At 38.7% G+C, this 20,803-nt stretch overlaps 1 protein-coding gene across 1 annotated transcript in view; it reads left to right on the top strand.

Annotated features, from left to right (window-relative positions):
- LOC121299699 (AT-rich interactive domain-containing protein 3A-like) overlaps nucleotides 1–20,803 on the top strand; it is a 117,636-nt gene that overhangs the window by 56,337 nt on the left and 40,496 nt on the right. The window lies entirely within an intron of this gene.

Raw genomic sequence — 20,803 nt, 5'->3', positions numbered from 1 at the left:
GGAAGACAAACTGAAGAGACCCATAATTCTTTAGAACGTGACTGTCTAACCGTGCCCTTCCAATCATTTCTACAGAGTTTGCTTTTGGTTCGACTGTGTGCTCCAAATGTGCCAGGACTGGAGTATAATCTCTTGTGAGTGCTGTTAGCGCACGTTGAAAATGAGGCAGGCATCGTCCCGCCATTAACATTAACAGGTTTTCAGATTTTTTCCTCCATAGCTTCAGCAACTGACTTAAGCTCTCTCCACGCCTTGGGTGAACAGTGGTATTGTTTGTAAATGCAAATTAAAATATCTTGTATTTGATTCATTTGGGTAACCTCTGTGATGGCATCCAAGGCACCAGGTTCAAGTTTATGGGCAAGGCAGTGGATATAAACCAGATGGGGTACATCTGATTTTAAGAGAGGCAAAACACAATTTTTCCTCCCAGCCAACACGGAGGCCCCATCAGATCCAAAACCAACAAGTTTTTCCTTCCACTGTAGCATACCAGCTTTCATTAAACCTGGAAATAACAAAATGACATGTAAAATAGCTGGATACAGCTTTCAAGCTATTTACAAAGGTGTAAACATTTACAAACATCAGTACTGCAGTTACCAGAGGCATAATTTCATAGAAATGGGTAGAAGCTTTCTTTAGGAAAAAAAAAGTAGGTGCAAAAATGATGCAAATTTGGTCTCACCTGTAGCAATAGCTGCCAAATGCCCATCAGCACAACCGTTTTCTAGCTCCTGCACTGTCAAATACATATTTCGGGGCTTCCCATCTTCTAGTAGGCGAACATGGATAAGTTCCAAATCCTTAATATTGCAGTCAATTGAAGAGTCAGCCAGAACTGAAATATAACGTGCCCTTTTGGTTTGTGTAGGTCATCATACATGTATGGAATGAACTTATAATAGGGGGGGGGGGGGGGGGGGGGGGGGATGAGGATTAATTCCCTAGCAGAAAGCAGAAAACGTTATCTTAACAATTGAAACACATAAAACATTTTTAATTTTTTTTTAAATTACATTTGAAAGTGTACGTTACCTATATTTCCAGTGTTTTATTGTCAATATAATAACACAAATGGAAGACCACGACTAGGCAACAATTAATAAAAAAAAAAAAAAAACATTGTATATACATATGCATTATTTTGACTATACTAATCCACTGGCGCTCTTTGTTCTCCAGTAAAATGTTAGCGAAATGGTCGTTAAGCTATCAAAAGGAAAAGTCCTCTTACAGTCTTAGAAGAGACATGGTTATTTTAAAATAACAATCAACATGAGCTGTTTCTTTAAATAAAGCTTCTGGAATAATAATAATAATAATAATAAGAATAATAATAATAATAATAATAATAATAATAATTGTCTCTATGTTCAATAAAAATTAACAAACAAAGCGAACTCAAGTCTCAAAAGAAACAAAAAGTGGCCGAGCAAAGCCTTTCAGTATATGTTATGGCATTATTTCAGACACTTAACATGCATACACCGATGTGTTTGGTCCCAAATAAAAATACTGTACTGTATTCAAGATTTGAAAGTGTATGTGTACAAATGATACTTGTTTTTTCATAAAAAAATTATTATGTTTTTTAAAATGGTCAACCAGTGTGATTTGTTATTTCAGCTTTTTGCAACACTGGCCGATTTTTTCGGGTTCATGAAATGGAAGATATTATACAATTTAAAGTATGTAATCGGTCCAGTCGGGCCGTAAAAAATGCATTACTTTACTAAATCATCAGGGGTTGGTTCATTTGGGCCGGATCGCACTGGATTCCAGGTCTGGTACCTTTTTGTCTGACGGGTTAGAATTATACAGTTTGCAAATGATGAACCTTATGAACAGAGTAATACAAAATACATTTTAGAAATACCTTCTACACAACATGTACAATGAAAAACACTTTCCTGCTCCATGTATTACATGACAAAAGTTTACTGTAATTATGCAATTACAAAATGGGTATTTTTAAATGCTCTATCCTGATTGGTCAAAACAATGCATATTACAGCATATTGCCATGGGTCGGCACTTCTTCTCAAAAAGGTGTATATTACTGGTAGATATCTATATGCCACTAGAATTTTGAAAAAAAAAATGGCAGATATTGGAATTTATCAGACTAAACATGGCTGATGAGATTTATGTAAATGTTGACCATTTGAGAACCGAAGTATACATGAGATAATGTATTGGGAGTCCAGCTAGGGAATGGTACAGTTTCTTTGCCCTTGTTGATGGTTCTCATTAGTAATGATTTGAGTAACAATGAGACAGAGGGCCAGGGGAGGTGGGGAGCGGGGGTGTTTACGGGTTAGCATTGATTTCCATTACTGGATCGCCTCTGGTTGTTGTAGTGTTTTATAGATACTCAATACTTTACATATTCTTGAGAAGCTCAGTCTTAAATAATAGCCATTGATGGCCTTGTATGTGATTATGCTTACAGTAAATAATAATAGTGCCATTTACATTTCATGGTCTCATTTTTTATGTCACAGCCAGTAAACAAAACATGCGCCAGCCTGTCCAGGCTTGAAGGTATGTAAAACCATGAGGGGTTCACTGGCCCTATTTTAAAGCTTTCAAAGTCACATTTCAGAAAGGAGTACAATGTTTTTTTACAGTGTTAAACTAGCAAAAACAAAAAATAAACAAACAGTAATGTATCTCCACCTTTCTGCAACTAAACAGTTTCTTGTAGGTGTTCTACCATTGCAATTGTTGTATTTCTCTCCACTAATTTGCCTTTAATATAAAATAGAGCACTTAAAGAATGTGTCACTCTTGCTTATGACATAGGGGGAGCAGGGAGGAACAAATCTGGGTGTGGGTGCTTGTAGTGCGTGCTTGTCAGACAGTTATAAAAAAATGTATAGAGAATGACAAACTACTTATTTAATTTGTCAGAACAGAAAAACACTCTTTAAATAACTCCTATTACTCATATGAGTAAGGCACATATCAGTTAAAGCTTTGTTAACAGGGCCCTGTGCAGAGCAGTTACATAACAGTTAGATTTATGGAGACTGTACAAAACAACAACACAGTGGTTAGTGCACTCTTCCATCTACCTTCCCAGGAAAAACTGACAGGAAAAGTCAGGTCAGACAAAGTTCTTGTATTTTGATCGTGTGTTTTAAGTCATGGATCATGCTGAGATTATCCTTTCCTGTATGGCTGCTGCCTGCTAACCCTTTCAGTAAACTCAGTTACTTTTGTTTTTACCCATATCAGCTTTGCCCATGTTAGTCTTTGCCATACACGGTACCATGGAAATATACAGTACCATTCCTATGTTTTTTTATAACCCCACCATAGTTGAAATCACCAAGTCCCATGTTGCCATGTCCCTTGTACAATGTGGTAGTGCGCTTGCAATGTTGCTTCCTGATTGGTGGATGAAAGTTCTGTAGGTTCTAATAGTAAATGAAAACCTGGATGAGTGGGTCAGTGTGCCTTGTGTGTGAATTAAAACACATTGGCTGTATTAATGCATGAAACATTAACTCCGAATGGCTGCTGATGCTCGTGTTGCTGCATATAGTTCTGCATGATCCCTGTGCTGTTAACTCTTTGGACCAGCAAGGAGCTAGGAGCTTATGATTCATTTTCAACCCTTTTTCTGTAATGATGGAAACATTTCCAATCAAAGCTTAATTAGTGTGTCATGGAGGCAGTACAGTCGGCAACGCTTTATCGGGACGCCTCTGGAGAAGGAAAAATATCCCGAATAAGCTGCTGTCCCAATTAAATGAGAGGCAGCCGAGAGGACCATAGTCACATTTTTTTTATTCTTAATGAAAAGAAAAAGTATGAAATCACATCACATTCTAATTAAATGTTAAATACATAATTCAAAATACAAGTCAATTTTTTTTATTCCAAAACAAAATTAATTAAACTTTTAAATTAATTTTTTTAAATTAAATTAACTTTCTTTGCAACAACAGCCTGAGAAACCACGGGAGACTCCAGCTCCTTCAAGAGTTCAACGTGGTTTACGCAATTTACATAAGTCATAGCGTAATCACGTACTCACAGCACTCACTGCACTGTGCTACACTGTCTGTCTTGCTCTGGAAAGCGATCTCTGTTCATTTTTTGAAAATACTGTTTCCCAGTTAAACAAAGTGACGCCCCAATTAAACAACATAAATAAAATTGGGAAGAACCTTCTCTCAGAGTTGTATCCCATTTAAGCAACAATCCTGATTATCAGTATCCCGATTAGGCAGCGTGTGACAAAGGTGTCAGTGGACTTATTGTTTGTCGTAAATTGATTAGTAATTTGTATTCAGTTAACCCGTTATAAGAATAACGGGATGTGTACTGGTTTGATTGAATTCTGCAAGGGCTCCTTTCATTCGACAAGAAAAAAGGTGTGAAGTTCACTGTAAATGCTTTGTGACTATGGCTGAATGTATGGTATGAAAACAGATTTTATATAATCCTGACTTGAATGCTGAAAAATGCCATTGATGCAGTGGAGGGTACATTTGTGTTAATTGATCATAGCAATGTGTTGTTTGCATTACAGGGCATTCCAAGATACTTGTACCATGTTTAACCCATAGTTAGGGCTCTTCGTTTTTTGATCATGTGATGTCCCTTTAAAGTTATTTTGAGCCAACTCTGTTTCTTAATTAAACGCTTAGAAAAGCTTTGATTGTGAAACAAGATCACTTTGTTTTTTCTCCTGTAACATGAGTGAGACTATGATTCTATGTCACTGATAATGTAAAAAATAAAAAGGTCCACTCCTCATTTTTAATTCAAACAGAACAAAAAAAGTTAAATTGATTTCCCCCGATTTAAAATCTTAATGACTCATTGCAAAAATGTTTTGCAAATAATAGTTTTCTCTTAATTATGACGTGATTAAATCAGTTTAACTTCACTCACTTTTTGTGTCTGATTTGAATTAAAATTAAGGAGCTGACCTTTTTTTTTTTTACATTATCAATGAAACAGAATCATTGTCTAGTTTAAAAAACTAACGTGAACTTATTTCGCAATTAACACTTTTGTTCATTGTAGCACATGGAGATTCACATCATAAAACCCTTAGTCCCTGATGCTATCAGCCTCCTGATTACCTGCTTTTTTCTGTTGTTGTTTTGGTTGTCACCTCACACTGGAATTGTATTTTGGTTTTGCCATTGCTGTACACCATCTGAGCACTATCACTAACCTATCATTTATCTGCTGAATTCCAGGGTGTCCCTCTAGCTGTCAAAAGCATGGACTTAACCACTGACAGGCATGAAGCTACCACCAAGTTATGGCTTTTTTATTTCCAAAATAAAAAAAAGTCTGATTGCTTTAGTTGCAAACATAAGGTGTGAATCCATGTGCATTTATATATCTTGTTCAGAACTACCCTTTCAATGACAAGGATTCGGCATGGATAATCTAAATATGATAGGATATTTTATTCAGATATGGCAAGAGAGCAATGTCATGCAGTAAATGCACAATAGCCAAGCACATGACAATCAGTTGTGCACTATGTCATCTGGGACTAACAGACAGATCTGTGTTATTATGTCATGTTTTGTTAAATTACTGTTTCTGACTCCATGGGACATGAAGAATGCCCCTCCCTTTGGAAAAGGTGATAATGTTTTTAAAATATAAATAAGGGTTTTTTCTAATTATTATTCTACAAAGAAGTGGAGCGAAATTGTAGACTTGAGCAGACGCTTACTAAATCTAATCGATGGTGATTTTAAAATAAGTAAAGCCATACATTCCCATCAATAACGGACTATTAAAAAAAAGATAAAAAGGCAATTTGCAATTTGGTGTCAAATGCATTTGGAAGTTCATCTTTAGATTAATGAAAACATTTGAACGAGAACAAGATAACTGTATACAGATGACTGAAAAACCCATGACTTTCATTTAATAGAAAGCCTGTAGCCCTAAACTGATCTAGTTTGATTCAGCTTCCGAGAACAGCCTGTGCATGAAGATTAGTGATTAAGTCTCTATGCCATAACTCTGACGTCCCACTGTGACCCACAGTGGTGAGTCTGAAACTGTCTCACCATAAAGTAAATATATTTGGGAGTGAGAATGAGTGTTAAAACCACCTAAACCATACAGCAAACAACACAGCGTTCTCATGTTGATAAGGTTTATATTACTTTGCAAGTTGCTTTTAGCTGCTTGTGTGATTGCCTTTGGCGAAATTAACATTTATTTTCATGGCTTAATGTCATTTCTTTGACTAGAAAGTAATGAAAATAGATACAATCAAAATTTTTCTGAATTTACACTGCTGTGCAAATGTTTTCAACACATTCAATAGTTACAATGTGTATCGATGTTGTAGCATCAGTGGTTTAGTCAGGGGCTCCACTGGTGTTTTCTGCTGTTGTGCAGCTTTCACTGTTGTTGACGCTGCTTGGTTTGGGTGGGAGTAGTCCAGGCTTGTTGTTTAGTGGTCTTTGGTTTGCGTTGATCAGGGTCTTCAAGAACTTGTGATCACGGAAACTCAGGGTGAACTGTGCATGGGCAGCTGGTGTGAGGTGTTGTGGTGGTGAGTCCATCACATTTACCCAGTGGTTCTCTACAGGAGGGGGGGCGCCCCCTAGGGAGGGAGCGAAGCAGTCCAAGGGGGAGCAAGAAGCGTCCAAAAAAAAAAAAGTGAAAGCGTTTGTATATATATATTAAAAATCATTACAGATCCTTTAAATTGATGTAAGGCACGGCAGGGTCAGACAAACAATGCACGATTGTGACACGAAAAATGCAAAGAGTAGAAACATGCATAATGTCAGGACTTTTGCACAGCAGTGTAGGCAAAGTATAAAGTTCTTAAACATGTAAAAGGCCTATGGTGAAGTGAGGCCTATGGTGAAGTGAGGGTAACTGCATCTGTGATGTGTACCATAGATTACCATGGCTTGCCATGTTTTTATATGCTTAGGGCTCTTCGTTTTGAGGGGTTATTTTTGTTCATGTGATGCCCCTTTAAAGTTATATTGAGCCGACTTTGTTTCTTCATTAAGCTCCTCGAAAAGCGCTGAATGTGAAACAAGATCACTTTTTTTAACTGAAGCCAGTTCAGTTAAATTGCTTTTCCCGGATTTAAAATCTTAACGACTCGTTGCCAAAATGTTTTAACCTGTTTTGCAAATGATAGTTTCCAATTAACTATGATTTAATTACACTGAACAAAAATATAAACGCAACATGTAAAGTGTTAGTCCCATGTTTCATGAGCTGAAATAAAAGATCCCAGAAATTTTCCATACGCACAAAAAGCTTATTTCTCTCAAATTTTGTGCACAAATTTGTTGACACCCCTGTTAGTGAGCATTTCTCCTTTGCCAAGATAATCCATCCACCTGACAGGTGTGGCATATCAAGAAGCTGATTAAACAGCATGATCATTACACAGGTGCACCTTGTGCTGGGGACAATAAAAGGCCACTCTAAAATGTGCAGTTTTGTCACAAAAAACACAATGCCACAGATGTCTCAAGTTTTGAGAGTGCGTACACTTGGCATGCTGACTGCAGGAATGTCCACCAGAGCTGTTGGCAGAGAATTGAATGTTCATTTCTCTACCATAAGCCGCCTCCAACGTCGTTTTAGAGAATTTGGCTGTACGTCCAACTGGCTTCACAACCGCAGACCACGTGTAACCACTCCAGCCCAGGACCTCCACATCCGGCTTCTTCACCTGCAGGATCATCTGAGACCAGCCACCCGGACAGCTGATGAAACTGTGGATTTGCACAACGATGAATTTCTGCACAAACTGTCAGAAACTGTCTTGACCTGACTGCAGTTCAGCATCGTAACTGACTTCAGTGGGCAAATGCTCACCTTCGATGGCCACTGGAATGCTGGAGAAGTGTGCTCTTCACGGACGAATCCCGGTTTCAACTGTACTGGGCAGATGGCAGACAGCGTGTACGGCGTCGTGTGGGCGAGTGCCGGTGGGGTTATGGTATGGGCAGGCATAAGCTACGGACAGCGAACACAATTGCATTGTATTGATGGCAATTTGAATGCACAGAGATACCGTGACGAGATCCTGAGGCCCATTGTCGTGCCATTCATCCGCCGCCATCACCTCATGTTTCAGCATGATAATGCACGGCCCCATGTCGCAAGAATCTGTACACAATTCCTGGAAGCTGAAAATGTCCCAGTTCTTCCATGGCCCGCATACTCACCAGACATGTCACCCATTGAGCATGTTTGGGATGCTCTGGATAGACGTGTACGACAGCGTGTTCCAGTTCCCGCCAATATCCAGCAACTTTGCACAGCCATTGAAGATGAGTGGGACAACATTCCATAGGCCACAATCAACAGCCTGATCAATTGTATGCGAAGGAGTGTGTCACGCTGCATGAGGCAAATGGAGGTCATACCAGATACTGTTTTCTGATCCACGCCCCTACCTTTTTTTTTTTAAAGGTATCTGTGACCAACAGATGCATGTCCATATTCCCAGTCATGTAAAACCCAAAGATTAGGTCCTAATGAATTTATTTCAATTGACTGATTTCCCTATATGAACTGTAACTCAGTAAAATCTTTGAAATTGTTGCATGTTGCATTTATATTTTTGTTCAGTGTAAATCAATTTAAGTCGCTGTTTGCTTTTGGTTTGAATTTAAAATAAGGAGCTGCCTTTTTTTCATTTGTCAATGAAACTGAATCGTAGTGTCAATCAAGTTACGAGAAAAAAAAAAAAAAAAAAAAACTAAAGTGAACACTTTTCCAAGAGCTTAATTGAACGGAGTTGGCTCAAAAAAGGGACATCACGTGATCAAAAATAAAAAAATGCAAATAAAGAACCCATAAATATACATTAGCATACCTATCTAGGCTTTCCAATAGCACACTTTCCCAATCTTTTATTACACTTGCTATGCTTTTACTTGTACTATGGTAAACTTGTATACGGGTTGGTCTGAATGTTTTTGATGATTTGTTACTAAAGGAATGGCTTATACATTCAGAATAACATTATCTATGTAAATAATACATTCAGGTGTTTTTTGTGCAATACAGGGCTGTCTGTTTAAATAAATTGTAATACAGTGTCACCTCACCATTTTGTTTTAATAAACACAAATACATTCCCAGGAAATAAAAAAAAAAAAAGAAGACGAAGAATAAAAAAAAACAAAGTTGTTTCCATTGGCAACCCTATGTAACCATGCAAATACAAATACTGCTGAATGTGCTTTGCTTAAAAAGGCCCTAAAGGATAAATATAATTCATCAGAACACACCCAGTGGAGGTGTCACATTCATTGTTTGTGGTAAGCACTGTGTGGCCAAAAGGGCTCCTCTGAGCTGAGGGAGAAGTTATTGTTCAGTTTTCCTACGTTTTAAATGATTACTCTCCTTATCTGTCAACATTATATTTCAATATTACAGATATGTATAGGTAGCTTGAATTATACACTTCGAATCTAGGTGCACAAGAGTATGCAAGAGAAGGGCCACGTTAATTTGGGGTGTGTACAAGGGAAAAAAGATATGCTTTATTTTCTTTTAATTATTGTGTAACACCAGACAGGATATCACCAGTGATAAAAGACAAGGGTACAATAAGCTCTGCGAAGATGATTTATTGCTGCAGGTATATTTTATACAAACTTGAGGTTATTTTCCTTCTTTGAAGTGGCCTAGATTAAGGAGGTCAGCAGTCATTACATTGAAGCATCTGGAGGGTTGTAATAATAGTGGTGGTCATTGTGTTACAGCTTTCAGAAGAGAAGCTGAGTGCTCCCAAGCCCATCCCTTAAGTTGTACAGACTCAACAAAAATGAACAGAGCTTCTCATTAATCAAAGATCAGAATGTTAAACATGTGAGCTGACTCCTACAAATCTGGATTTGTATACCCCCCTCTCTTAAAAACAGGTTCCTGCCATTTACCAGGGAAAAAATGGGAATGCCTGATTTGAAGTGGCTTTATTTACTGCGTAGCTCAAATGACAAAGACAATCGGACGACCAGGAGCTGTAATTTAGTACAGTGTTTGAAAATGAAGGTACAATTTGAAACAAGGTAACACTTAAAAGGTCAATTTAGATAAATAAGTTTAAACTGAAAAGAAAAATATATCAGATAGTTTAACTGCTAAGCGGTGAGACACAATCGGTTATCATCACACTGCTTTAAAAGGAAGGGAACAAAACTGGACCGTACAAAAATAAGCAATAGGTCATCATTTTCATTAATGGAACTAGTGTTGGCTGTACAGTTTTGTGAATATCCATTCCTAAAAACATTATTGAATTAAAGCTCAATGAATAGGGAAAATGTTTGTTAAACGTACATGCATAACTGGGTTGGTGAATACTTTTGTTATTTTGCTATTGGGACAGAGTTTAGACTTGTTAGGTAAGACAGGGCATGTTACTGTACATGTATTATACATTTTAAGATATGTTACAGTCAGATTTTCTTAAACAAGAATGAATTTACGAATTTGTATCATCTTTGGAAGAGTTATGTACAGTACAGCAGCCGCTTCACTGTATGCCATTCCAAGAAGAGCTTTGTATTTGTGTCCACAGTCGTAGTCAATGTGCTGTTCCTGTCGACTTCCTAACAGAAAAAGTTAGTTTATTTTCCTTGCATCAAGAGGACTACAGTACTGACTGAATTAGACAGTGAGTGATGTTAGTCATGTGACTTTGCCTATTATGCGAGTTCCAGCACAATTATATCACTGCAGCCCATAGAATATTTTTTTTAGAAAATAGTACCGGAACAGCATTCCACCTCAACTACACCATGCAGCCTATAGAAAATAGTAACGAAACAGCGTTCCAGCTCAACTACACCACTAAATAAATGATGTTATTATTATTATTATTATTATTATTATTATTATTATTATTATTATTATTATTATTATTTTTGCTGCATTATTGTTATAACTGGCCTGAATGATGTAATCTGATTCCGCTGTGCCTCTAGTTCTTCATAGAAAATGTTCTGAACCTGGAGGTTGGTTCACTGGTGGTAGATATCAAAATGATAATCTGTGGGAAATAAAAATGATGTTAACCCAGGCTGCTTGATTAAGATTAGCGTCCCAGTCTCTCCAATTCACACAACCTTTCAAGTGTCTGCAGTTCACTGAGCATTAAGAAACTGAAGCTCGGACTGCATATTGCACATTGACGACGCCACCGAAGATACACACATAATGTGAGGTGCAAAATAAGTACAAAGAGAGAGAGAAATCAGGGAAACCAATACAAATTCCTGAAATTCAGTCATACCTAGAAGCTGAATTATATCCTTATCGTGTACAGTTGGGTATTATTATTATTATTATTATTATTATTATTATTATTATTATTATTATTATTATTATTATTATTCAATTTCTCACTTTGTAATTGTGAATTTAAAAGGAAATGCCACAACAAGAGACGCTCTGCACACAGCGTATTCATGTACCTTCAGAAAGCAGCTGTGTGAACAAGATAACTGGGGTTTATGGCATTCCATACGGTGTTAGAATTTAATAACCGCACACATTTGTACGTTTCAAGGATAGTGGAGCCAAATGTTTATCCCAAAAGTCCAAAAAAAGAAATATAGTAATGCTGAATCAACTGTAAAAACAAGTTAAATGTCATAAAATAAGGCCTACCTTCTAATCACAGAACCATTGTTATTAGCATCCACTGCTAAGAGTATAAAATGGTTTTAAATTCAGCAGATTTGGCCACCTCTTAAGGGCGTTTGATGTACCTCAGTGAATACAAGATGGCTGACCCTTTAATGACAAGCAGAAAGGGGGAACAAAGGGACCAAAACAAGCCTCTGGCAACAAAACAGCCCCTTTTCATCCAGAGCCACCTGGAGCAGGATTCCTCGCTGTCAATAAATATAAAATAAGCTGCTTCTGATGACACAGATAATGGGGCCTGCTTACCTGTAGGCTCTTTCAGCTATACTGCTGCATAAACAAGCAAGGAAACCAGTACTCCAATCTGACTCGCATACACATGATCTGCCTGACCTACCAGGGAGGACAACAGTCTTATCATACCTGGAATACACCATATGAACAATAAGCTTGTATAGGACAATTAGTTATTGCATGGACAGCATTTCGTGTGTGTTTTAAGAACACTAAAAATAGTTAAGTACCAGCTAATAAAGTTTAAATAAAGTTACCTAACTTTAAGTGATCTATCTATCTATCAGTGTTCAGTTAGACTGTCAGTTAGAGAAAAAGACAAGTAGTGCTGTGGATAAACAAATACTATTTTATATCATTACACGTGACTACACACAACACTGGATGAGGCTGAGATCTCCACTGCTGGTGGTGACAGGGTTTATCACATTAAGCACATTACTAGCTCATATGATTCATATACTATGTCTGTGTTTGGTGGGGGAGAGTGTGTCAAGTAAAAGAGTACCAGTAAGTATATGGACATTAGAATAAAGATGTTTCAGGTAAATCATATACACTGTGATTTACCACTTGGTTCGAACGGAATTAGTAATCTGATTTTAATTCCGATTTGATTTGACTTTTACTGGCTTATTCTTTCTAGTTTGGTTACGCACGAACCCGGGTCTCTCTCTAACCCTAACCCTAACCTTAACCCTAACCTTAACCCTACCCTTCCACTGGTTTGTCTTTCTAGTTTGGGTACACACTGAACCAGGTGTCTGTAACCCTAACCCTAACCATCTGATACGGTGCCTCACAGACCTGATTTGAATTGTGTTGTCAATGTGCATGAAATGAAGAAGAGTCCCTTCCAGTCAAACAATTAAAATGTGTTTCTTGAAAAGGAACCATTTGACAGTGTGACCAGATCTATCTAATGCGGTGTCACAAAGAAGGCCGGAGTGGGGGACGTCAGACCAGAAACAGGAACCCGGAAATAAACGACAGAGAGGTGAAGTTGGGTGGAGCTGAGCGCTTGCTTGCGCTCAGCATTTAATGAAAGAACAAAACAGTAAATAAAAAGGCTGTAACAAACAAAAACACAGGACATGGCACTCGTCTATTCTAACACTCTTCTATTCTAACACTCGGCACTATTTTAACTATTAACTATTCTTATTACCTCCGTCTCCAATCCCGTTCTCCACTCACCGAACACACCAACCCCGAGTGAGTGAAAACATGCAGCTTTTATGCAGCTGTGCTGAGACTTGATTGCTAATCAATCATTCAATTGGAGTCTCGGTACAACTGCACGTGAATTATGGAAGTGCATTTCCCTGTGCTCACATATTATTACTTTTTACTTGCACGTGAAGTGCTGTGCAATCCTTGTGCCTAAATACAGATGTACATTTTAAACACTTGTGTTACACAGACCCGTTTATTTCCTGTGTACCAGTGACTGTACACCAACATAACACACAACATACAACACAAAATTCCACGTGCGGATACAAATGTTTACATGATATCATTTTAAATGCAAAAAGAACGTAACCAATACATTTGCCTGCTGTCTCCGAACTTTTACTGCAGGTTGTGAGTGCTCTCAGTAACAAAGGTTATATGGCTGAATCTGCATTGTAACTACAAGCTTGAATTTCAGTACTTTTTTATAGAAAATAACACAACCATCTCAGTTGCAAAACAAACACCTGAATTAATATCTTTTTTCCAATGTTCGTAATAAACAGTACAGGGTAAATTGCCGTTTTCAGTTGAATTACTTTTTGTGGTTCTGGTTTAAGGCCAGAAAAAAATAGGAAAATTATCCATAACTGTGTTAATGAGGTGTAGGGTCACCGTGGGAATCCAGGGCAGCATTAACCCATTCAGTGCCATACTCCTCATTGCTTATTCTTTGTGTCGTTTACATCGCTCAGAAGGTGTGGTTTAAATCTCTCATGCTTATTCCTCGTGTCATTTACACTGTTCAGAAGACATGGTATAAATCTCTCATGCTTATTCCATGTGTCATTTACACCGTTTAGTCTGGGATTTTTAAAGCTGCATCTCTCTATTGCTCATAGTGGGCAAGTCAGAGCACTGATAGGTTGTCAGATACCTGTCTGGTAGATAAGACACAAAATTACTTTGTGGTCTTTTCAAGAAGGCAATCATTCATAACTCATACAGTAGCTGAAAAAAACCACCTTGCAAATCGCTCCTGTTTGACTTAACAAATCAACTAGGCCTCCATCCATCCCTCCCTCCCTGTAGGGCTGGAGCAGTAAAATAACTCTTAGCTCTGCCAATATGTGGTCAGCTTGCTGCCACTTTATCCAGCCTATCAGTTCAAGTACCCAGCGAATCCCGTTACTGGAAGCGTTCCGTCAGGAGACAGGCAGAGATCACTTCATTTTAACTTACACATCTCATTATGTCAGCTCCCTTGTAGGAGCGGCGTGCAGGGGAATTGAGTGCTGGCACTCAGGGAGCTGAGCCTGTCCCGGCTACACGAGGGTCCGTGTTCTCTAATTAACTCCTCTCTCTCTCTCTTTCTCTCTCTCTCTCTCTCTCTCTCTCTCTCTCTCTCTCTCTCTCTCTCTCTCTCTCTCTCTCTCTCTCTCTCTCTCTCTCTATCTCTCTCTCTCACCAGCACTTTCTGAGGCCCTGGGAGCCAGCTTGTACTGCTAATGCCACACACGTTGTGTAATCTGTTGCTGGAGCTAGGCTTCATTAATTTTCCTGTCAATTTCTGTACTAACAGTGGAAAACCAGGAAGGCTTTGCTATGCAGTACCGGGTTTGGGCTGTGGGCAGATACTGCTCCGTTTGAAACTATTTGTACATGGTGTGAGACATGGCCCTAATCAATTACCTTTTAGTACCTTTTTCTTTTTGTAGAATATAAAGCCATGCAATCAACACACGTGGGCTTGATATATGTTGTTTACTCATTCATAACTGTACAGCATGCATCAGTGTTTCTGTTCTGAATGTAGTGACTGCTGTCTTGTAGTTGCCTCTTGACCTATATGCAGAGTTCGATTCAGTCTGCAGCACCTGCTGCACTGATTCAATTCTATTGGTTCAGTGATTCTCTAATGAGCTGCGGTGTCGCTGGTTAACTCACTAGCGTCTCTCGTCTGGAGGCCTGCGTTTTTAAGGCCTGCGTTTTCACAAAACCAAGCACGTGGTTCAGGACAGCTGTCAGTCTCTACTGGCTTGTGAAACTGTGAGGGGAAGCTTTATTGGCACCTTCCAGCAACTGTAGCCATTTCTATTGCCCCTCACATTGCACAGTCACAGAGCTGACATAGAGTAAATAAAAAAGAAGTTAAAAGTATGCAGAATATGCAGAGAAGCAGCTTTGAAGGCAAGCTCTGAGGACTCAGGGTCAGGCAGTCAGTCAGTGAGGGAGGATTCCGGATCCCCACCCCTGTGGCTACACTGTCTAGTACGTGATTTGAAGCAGGTCAACCCCCAGGCTCCCTAACATGACAGCCTTGTTTAGGTAATGGTACAGCTTTGTCTCCCCGCTAGTGCACATTGCAGTCTTTTCACTCGCTCATTGCTACTCAAATACGAGTGACAACCTTTAAAAGTACATTTTATAACCACAGGCTTAGTTATCCAAGGAAGGAAACAAAACAGAGAAAGCTGCCATTTGTGATGCTTTGTTGGTTTAGCTGCATTCCCTGCAAGGGCTTTCTACACAGCTAGCCCTCCAAACCACATGCTTCCAGAGACACGAGTACCTGCTGGTCTGAGTGACACCTCACAGTTCTAATGCTGGTGTATAGGCAGCTCTCGGTCGTGGAAGGGAACTGGGCACTGCACAGTCACATCTTAATGGTTAGTTACACCACATTGCCAGTGAGCATTTTTTCATTTACACTGTGATCTTCTTCTTTCTAAGTCTAAGTAAAAGCCCCATGAACCACAGGGAAGTGCTTGTAAAATAATTGGAGGAACTTTTGTCCCAAGAAGCAGACCCTGAGTGTACCATGCTTTCCAGAGTCACTAGTTTAGGGTTCGCTTGATATTGTACAGTTGTTGGATTAATTACAGAATGTTTCATTTAATGGTGTTTAAGTGACACACAGGAAGTACACACAAACTAACAGTCTGAGTTATCATGAACAGACAAGGTGGCCAGTGTAAAAAATGAAGATTTTATTTTCTCATGCTCTTATGTTCTTACTAAATATACTGATAGAAAGAGTTACTGCAGTTTGAAATGCTTTGGAGCAGTCTGGGGCTGGTACAATCACAGCAGTGATTTTCCCAGGACTGTTTCGGGATTATTGGCACTCTGCACTCACTGTGACTCCCACACACCTGTATAAACAGGAATTAGTAAAGCTGCTGTACCACATTATGTGGTATGCAGATTACAAAGCAATCATAAGAGGCCGCTGATCAAAGTTGAGAGGAGAGGTGTGTGCGTGGTGGGGAGGTCGTTATATAATTCAAAGCAATCCAATTTGATTACAGTTGAGAGGAGAGGTTTGTGTGCGGTGGGGTGCGGTTGTTATATTTGTGTTCGTTTGGACTCTTGTGATGGGGAGTCATTCAGCACGTGCGAGATGAAACACGGCCCTGCATCTTGTTCATTACATTATATTACACTATATTTTGTAAATAAGTTTAGAATTTCTTTATAAGGGCCTTTATAATCTGCAAATTTTATTGATTATATCAACCTAATAAAGCTTAAGGATGACCAGTCTGGCAGAATGTTGTGTTTTTAAACATTACATTGAAGTGGAACATAACTGGCATTCTTTATATGACTGTATTTCTGTAATTTGGCCCCCTGCAAAAATAAAACAACAAAAGACGTTATAATAATCTGAAAAATGCTAACAAAACCATCTTGTTGAGACATTAGACTACTTGTCCTGCAGAACGGTATTGCTTGCTAACCAGTATAAATACAGCTTCTGCTGGTGAAACGAATGCTGCCTGTAATATTTTGAAAATGAATCTCAAAACCTGCATAGACTACATATGTGTTTATGTGGATTTGGGATCCTTCCCTTGTTCAGAAAGCCATCATTTGCTCTGAATTAACCCTCTTTTAATTGCATAAATTGTATACATTTGGAGAAACGCAGAAAACATTTAAGTGTCTACTATGATGTTAAAATATGTCATTACCTCCCATTCAGTAATATAGGGGACTGGAAATGGACGTTGCTGCTTTACATAAGCAAGTATTCCATAATGAAGCCAGTGTTTGCATTTTAATGTATGTGTTCAGAGTGCAGAGCAGATTACATAATAAACATACCATATAACTGGAAAAGAAACTGCTGCTAGCAACTCACATGAATTACTATGATTTAAATGAAATGTTCCAGACTTTTACAAGCAACAGACCGGTGACTTGCTGTGTGTGCTTTCCCACTGCTGAAGACCAGCCAGTAATGAATATTGGAGTCATGAATATTTCATGACACTTGTGGCCAGTGGGGTGTGAGATATTGTGACTGACATTTGGACACATATTGAGTCCCTTAATTACCTTATTATAGCCTTTCCAGCCACCTCAGGCCTTTTAATGGGGTCCTCACATGTGTGAGTGCATTAGAAACCAGAGCAGCGCATGCAGAAGCTCCTTGCAATCCCACACCAATCGCAAGGTTACTGTGAAATGAAACTTCTACAGAAGTGTAAAAAACATTTGGTCAAAATGGGTGCAAAATGAAGGCAGTTCATCCGGTAGAGGTGATGTATCGCTTCCTGTCATTTTCTTGATTTCAAATAAAGTTCATACATGGCTTCTTAATTGTACATGCCCAAAACTCAAAAACTACTGTAAATGTAATTGTAAGACTGGTGAACACAATGAATGCAGGTGTTCATGCCTGTGTCAGGAATCAAGGAGAGCCACGCACGAACGCACACACACAGTACAATCTCCAGGACTGCAAGAACAATAAGCCCTCAAGTTTAGAAATGTATTTTAAAAATAAACAAAACAACAACAAAAAAACAACACAATGCAAATATCAAGCAGGGACACAATTATCAACAACATTATCAACAACAACATATTTATCACGTTTTAACCTATATAGTAAAACAAGTCAATCATAGCCTGGAACAGTTTGTGCATACTGTGTCAAAACTTTATTTCCTTTATGAAAACAGACTTTTAAAATAAAGGAATGTACAGGTGGATAGAAGCATAATGATAAAGAATGCAGAGCAGTGGTATTCAATGGAAAGTGAAGAATGCAGAGCAGTGGTATTCAATGGAAAGTGAAGAATGCAGAGCAATGGTATTCAGTGGAAAGTGATGGCGTTCGTGCGTGTTTGTGTGCGTGCATTTGTGTGTATGTGTGCGTCCGTGTGTGTTTGCGTGCGTGGGTGTTTTTGTGTGTGTGTGTGTGTGTGCGGGTGCGTGCATGCGTGTGCCTAAAATTCAGCTGCATATTTCAATAGTCTTTCATTTGTAGTGTTTTGCAGTACAGAAACATCGGCTCCCTGTACTGTACCTTGCCAAACTCCCTTAACACACTAAAGAGAGAAATTATCCTGTAATAAAAGTAAACCATAAAGAGAGTGCAGTGAGGCTTTGTGAATACTTGCTCAAGCACAGGCAAGCCTGCTAAAGCGCAATGTAAAATATGATCACATAAATAACAGCATAGTAAAGCATGTTAGACTATTCTGCATTAATACACATGCGCTGTGGTAAACTGGGACACGGGTCTGCTTTACCCAAGAGGTGTTTCATTTCTTTTAGCTGTCAGTGAGTTAAATATCTTTTCTTTGTCAGTAAATAAATTCATAAAGACATTGACAGTCGTGCCTTGAGAGCTTCTTCCAGCAGATCTTCAGTTCCTTTGCTGACTTTCACGAGTGTCCGCACTGGAAAGCTTCTCTGTGTGTAATGTACAATATTGAACTGCTTTGGTTCCTGGAGATTGATGGCAGCTAATATACTTCTAAATGTTCCAATATTATCTCTGGGGCCTCGTTCCGAGTGCCCTGCAAAGGTCATCCCTTTTCTTCCGTGTATTGATCACAGGGCCTGTTTACTTGGTTGGTGCTTATTGTAAGTGAGCATGCAGTATTATTTTGTCCTGATGGAGTGAAGGGTCCAACTAAGGCCAGCATCAGCAGCAGCATTGTCTGAATTGTGTCAATTCTGAAAGTATCTGTGTCTGTCTGTAGTGCAGCACTGGAAACTCAATGAAGATGCCAATAAGCATTTTATTTGACAACAAGAAACACGTTATACAGCTGGAAATATCAGGCTAGATTCTCAAAGCTCAAAGTTACCAAACCAGAAATATCAGGGTTTGTAAGGCTTGTATGTTGTTAGTAGTTCCTTTAAGAAAATGCATTGTGCTGTCAGCGATATGGAGACAAATAACTTTGAGAATCAACTTTTTTGCTTTTATTTCCCCTGATTAATGAATAGGACGTCTCAGTAAAACAAATCAGTAAAAACTAATGCTAAATTATTTGTATTACATCACATTAAGCATAAATCACATTTTTAAATGCCACAATGCAGTACAGCATGTATTGAATGCAATTCATCTGAAGTTTAGTATGTCCAGCCCAGGGCAGGGCATCGTATTGCATGTTATTCCCTGTTTTTATTATGTACACTTGTGGTTTCAGTTGAAGATTATGTCACACATGTTTCCTTCCTTGTTGAATTAACAGTAATATCTTAATTAGCAGTAATATCTTGCATTAACACTGGGGGGTTTAACCTTACGACATGACTTTAAAGAAGCATTGAGATTCTGGGGAAAGCAGTATATCACTTTTGCAATTGAAACTGTAATGTATAAAGCATTGAGGAATATATATTTCAAATGTTTGTATTCTAATGTCCACACATAAACTCTTCATAAAAATGCACCAATACTGTGGTTGTTTATTGACTGCATATTAGTTTATTCTATATCATTCTTTCAACTTAAAAGGACAGCAATTCTGCAATACAAAGAAAACCCTCCAGGGACAAAATAGTGTGTTTCTTTGGTTCACATTTCCACTCCAGTCAGGCTTTGACTTCAAATCAATGGACTGGCTTCAACTAAATATGTACGTTTAATTGGGTATCAATTGCCAAGGGCATCAGGCAGTACTGTCATTCAATTCAGAGGAATAGGCTAATACAGTACTGTACTGTACATTGCATTTTAAACACAGAATACTGTCATGTGTGTTTAGGCAGTGCACAGCAAGTTAGTTGTTTGATTCTAGTTTGTTCACCTTTCCAAAAAATAAACACTAAGTGGTCACCTAGCAGCCAGTAAACCCAGGAAAAAATTTCTTTTCAACAAAAGTAGATGACAGAAGCCCCTTGAGCATCTACCTGTGTGAAGCAGCCACAGACATTCAGCACGTTCAGTGGCCACTGGTTAATTCAGATTTCACTGTGCAGTGTTTACTTTAAGTGGTATCTTTATGAGAAATGTAGTTGAAAAACAACTAACCGCTTCTGTTTTCAGCAGTTTCCATGAGCCTCCAAACTTAAACTGCAACTCCAAATGTCTGTTCTGAAAAACCCTACAGTTTATGAAGGATCCCCAGGACTGTCCAATACAATAGAATAAAGTAGTATTTGAATTTGTGTAACACCGTCCCTGACTGGTGAACCCAAGGGAGTGCGGATCGTTATCAATAGAAGGAGCCTCCAGACGTGTTCATGGTAGGGCTCAAGCTTCAGGCTGCTGTAAAGAATCACTCCCAGCTTCCAGCTGCAGGGCAGGCTGGTGGCAAAGAGCCAACTGGTGCCAGCCCCTTTGGCTCACAGGTTAGGACAGCTTGCAGTATAACCAGGATTAAACAATTACTGCTTTCCATTTAAATCATCATAAACCATTAAACAGGCTTTTCTTATTTTT

This window comes from Polyodon spathula, chromosome 2, assembly GCF_017654505.1.
Source record: "Polyodon spathula isolate WHYD16114869_AA chromosome 2, ASM1765450v1, whole genome shotgun sequence".
Taxonomy (NCBI): domain Eukaryota; kingdom Metazoa; phylum Chordata; class Actinopteri; order Acipenseriformes; family Polyodontidae; genus Polyodon; species Polyodon spathula.
The sequence above is the reverse complement of the archived record's forward strand: the minus strand, read 5'-3'. Positions and strand labels throughout refer to the sequence as shown.